Source organism: Meriones unguiculatus (genome assembly GCF_030254825.1).
Source record: "Meriones unguiculatus strain TT.TT164.6M chromosome Y unlocalized genomic scaffold, Bangor_MerUng_6.1 ChrY_unordered_Scaffold_25, whole genome shotgun sequence".
In the NCBI taxonomy this organism is placed as follows: domain Eukaryota; kingdom Metazoa; phylum Chordata; class Mammalia; order Rodentia; family Muridae; genus Meriones; species Meriones unguiculatus.
Window position 1 is genome coordinate 20,008,262 of NW_026843710.1, and position 4,796 is coordinate 20,013,057.

The window sequence follows — 4,796 nt, forward strand, 5'->3', positions numbered from 1 at the left end:
TCTTAGCTGAAAAGTAATCCGTTATGGAAATATTCCACACTTTCTTTAATGGAGATTGTCATTCCTATTAATTATTCCTTGGTTGTTGCTACAACTTTAATCATTGTATTGAATGAAAAACTCTCAGGATAACTATATTCTTTTAGCCTCAGAGTACCTCCATCTTTTTCTACTTCCTGATTATTTGAATTGCAGTGTCATTTTGAAGCTCATCTATTTATATGTGGCATCTCTGGTAAAGAAATGTCTGGGAATGGTTAGGAAGTGTTGTTAGATAATATAATTCCTGTTTGAGTTATACTGAAGGAGGGTGTGCTTTGAGTCTGTTATGTCAATGAAACTGACCTAACAAAGTCGAGTATCTGTCTCTTGGTCTTTATCACTTTAAATCTTTGTTTCTGTCAGTCTAGATCTCTATTTCTGAATATGACTCTCTAGAACTTACTCTCTCTGTCTTTCTCAGTGCCCTTCTCTCTGCCTGCTGCTTTTGATTTAGTATGAAAAAGCTCTCAGTTCTGCTGAAGGACAACAATAAGATGTCTGATGGCTGACATGACAACCTGGATCTTCTCTGTAAAATTATAAGCAAGGTCCCAATTTAACACTTTTTATTTAAATATTTGCCTTTGTCAAGGAGAATTTTCATAGGAAGTAATTCACTGAGTGAGGACATATGTATGCATTTAATGAATAATAATGAAATCTGTGAAAATATGAAAGTCACATGTCAAAGCCATCTGAAATTATTAATGAAGACTTAAAAGAAATATGCGATCATTTTCCTTAACTAAGAGTCTTAGACACAGGAACTGACATCTGGTTGTGTGCTTTCAGCTGCCCAATTTGAGGCATGTATGACTGCTCAGCCTTTCTCTCAAGCAGGCTTTCTACTTGGCCCTTTTAATAACTGGTCCCTAAAACTACTACTGGCTTTCACCTGTTTCATGACATCATTCTCCCTCTCAGCCAATCAGCACCTGAGAAAAATGTTGAGATTTCCATGGAAATCAGTAAACAAACATTCCTCAGTGTCCAGTATCTCTGATCCTTTGCACATGTGACATTTTTTTGTGAAACCCAACTCGTCTTTATCTCATCCATTTATCCAGATCCTATACCTTTACAAATCCTGTTTACTTCTGTCACAATGTCAGATTGGAAATGAGACTTTAATCTTACTTTATTTAATTGGACAGCTTCCTAAGTAGGGAAGCTACAAAGTGGTGTGGGGTTAAGGGTAAAGTACGAATGGCAAGGTGGTCTCCTACTGTGGTCTTGGATCTAAAATTTCCTAGGTTGTGATTTAGAACTGAGCAATTATGGTGACCTCACTAAATATACATTCACATTCTTATTGATATAACAGGCTGGCTGGGTCTAGGAATCCTTAGCTTGTTGAGTCTTTAAGAGCAGGAAAAGAAAATGAAACCAGAAAATTCCTGGGACTGGTTTGGCTGAAACAGAGAAAGAGCAGTGAGTGTAAAAAGAGAACTGCAGGACAATAAACTCTGACAGGTGGTGCTTTCCCACATTTGTTTTGCCAACAGATTATGACCAGGGTTGTCTTGGCTGACCTGGCTTAAATGGCAGCTGTGTCCTACTCAGTGGTCAGTGAGGAACCCTACTTGTCCTGGGGTTTCCACATAAAAATGTTCCTTCATGTCAGTGTAATTTGCCTAGGATACAAGAGTAGCTGTGTTACTTGCTCTGGTCCTCCACACAAACCCTCTAAAAGTAATGTTCATGTCAGGACTGCTAGGTCAGAGGTGCAACCTGAGCTCATAGAATCTGAGGTAGCTGGGTAATCACTAGTTCATTGCTAAGATTCTTGCTACATAATGAGTTCCTGGAAAGCATACCTTACAAAGTCAAACTGTCATTTTTAGCAGAATCTTTTTTCTAACTTAATGCCATTATTAAAGTTGTCAACATATTTTTTATTGCTTTTGAGGGAATTTCATTTACTATACATTACACTCCTTTTCCATTGCTCCCAGGTACAAAGAACTACCCATGTGTCTCACAATTTTTTTCTTTAAAATACATCAATTATTCAGAGACTGAAAGATTTTTTTGTTTTTGTTTTTCCTTTTTTTGTTTTTTTGTTTGTTTGTTTTGTTTTTTCAAACCGGTCTTTCACTTGCTTGGTTAGAGTCAGCCCAAGATACTTTATATTATTAGTGGCTATTGTGAAGGGTGTTGTTTCCCTGATTTCATTCTTGGCCCTTTTGTTTTTGGTATACAGGAGGGCTTCTGATTTTTTGAGTTGATTTTGTATCCTGCCACTTTGCTGAAGGTGTTTATACACTGAAGGAGTTCTCTGGTTGAATTTTTGGGGTCTATCATGTATATCATATCATCTGTGAATGGTGACACTTTGACCTGTTCCTTTCTGATTTATATCCCCTTGATCTCCTTTAGTTGTCTTATTGCTTTAGTTAGGACTTCAAGTACTATGTTGAAGAGATATGGAGAGAGTGGGCAGCCTTGTCTTGTCCCTGATTTCAGTTGGATTGATTTAAGTTTCTCTGCATTTAGTATGATGTTGGCTATAGGCTTGCTGTATATTGCCTTTACTATGTTTAGCTATGTGCCTTGTATCCCTGATCTCTCCAAGACTTTAAACATGAATGGGTATTGGACTTTGTCAAATACTTTTTTGGCATCTAAGGAGATGATCATGTGGTTTTTGTCCTTCAGTTTGTTTATGTGATGGATTACATTGTTTGATTTCCATATGATCAACCACCCTTGCATGCCTGGGATGAATCCTGCTTGGTCATATTGGATGACATCTTAGCTGTATTCTTGGCTTCATTTTTCAAGAATTTAATTGAGTATATTTACATCAGGGTTCATAAGAGAGATAAGTCTAAAGTTCTGTTTTTCTTTTTTTTGGGGGGGGAGTCTGTGTGGTTTAGGTATCAAGGTGAATGTGGCTTCATAGAATGATTTTGGTAATGTTCCTTCTATTTCTAATTTGTGGAACTGTCACACCCATGCCAGTGTCTCCATAGTAGCATATGCTATAGGGTGGGAGACATGCTCTCTTCAGAAATTCGTTCCCTGGAAGGTCCCTGGCAGACTCATCCAACTTGGAAAACAGATGTATTCTGAGATTTCTACGCTTTTTCTGTTGTGGCTCTGGGGCTGGATTAATTAATTCTTTGATCTTTCTCTGTGACTCCTGAAACAGCACAACTAAGTTTATAAAAAAATATTATTATTAGATTATTAAAAGCTTTAATAAAAATAAAATGTAAAAGAAATAAGTTTAAGAAAAATAATTAATTAGATTTAGTATTAATAGGCATTAAGAATTGTGAAAAAATAATAATCTCCTTCTTAAAAAATAATAGCATGAGAGGTGCAGCTGGCAGGAGTTTCCCCTCCCTTCAGTGCCTTGGTTTCTAAGGAAGATTATAAATCTTAGGCAGGACATATATGAGGATGGTTAACAAAGGTATAATTGGATTTTGATATAGAGAAAGATTTTGACAGGTATCTGACTTAGCTACTGACTTTCCTCTTCACTGGTTAGTAATAATGAAACTACATTTGAGGTTTCTTTTTCTTTGTTTGCTCTGATCAAAAAATTTTTAGGCCAAGATTTCTTGTGGGCACTGCTTTATGTTTGACTACATTTTGAGTTAAAATGTAAACTTTGTATTCTTGGTAAAAGTCTAAATGTTCTGGGAAGTATGCCAATTTTAAGGTGCCTTTTGTGAAATCATTATAAAAATACTAGCTTGATTTCAGTAAAGTTCAGCAGAGTCAAAACCATCAAGGTGTCTCTGTCTGTCAATTCATCGATGAAACCCTGTCTTCCCGTCTGAAGCCTTGTTCTCCCTCAGACACCTGGAGCCCGACTGGGCCAGTCCGTGGCATGGAATAGTTTGGAGAGAATTGGAGTTAGCACTTCTTTCTGGATCTGGTAGAATTCTGCACTGAATCCATCTGGCCCAGGGCTCTTTTGGAAGGGTGACTGTTTTTAACTGCTTCTATTTCCTTGGGGAATATAGGACTATTCAATCTTTCTACCTGATCTTGACTTAATTTTGGTAGATGGATTCTATTTAGAGAATTGTCCATTTCTTTTAGATTTTCTAGTTTTGTGGCATATAGACTTTTGTAGTACAACCTAATGATTGTTTGGATTTCCTCAGTGTCTGTAGTTATGTCCCCCTTTTCATTTCTGATTTTGCTGATTTGGATAGTTTCTCCATCTTGATAATTTTCTCAAAGAACCAGCTTTTGGTTTCATTGATTCTTTGAATAGTTTTATTTGATTCTAATTAATTGTCTTCAGCCCTGAGTTTGATTATTTCCAGCTGTCTCCTCCTCTTCGTGTATTTGCTGCTTTTCTTTTTTCCTAGGGATTTCAGTTGGGCCATTAAGTTACTTGTATGAGATGTCACAAATTTCTTCTTGAAGGCACTTATATCTATGAATTTTCCTTTGAACGCTGCTTTCATTGTGTCTCATAAATTAGGGTATGTTGTACCTTCATTTTCATTTAATTCTAGGAAGTCTTTAATTTCTTTTTTCTTTCTTAACTAAGCTGTCACTGAGCAGCAAGTTGTTCAGTTTCCATGTGCTCGTAGGCTTTTTCTAATTTCATTGTTGTTGAGGTGCAGCCTTAGTCAATGTTCATCAGATGGAATACAGGGGATTACTTCAGTCCTCTTGTATCTATTGAGGCTTGCTTTGTGACCAACTATATGATCTATTTTGGGGAAGGTTCCATGAGTTGCTGAAAAGAAGGCATAGTCTTTTGAGTTTGGGTGGAAAGTTAT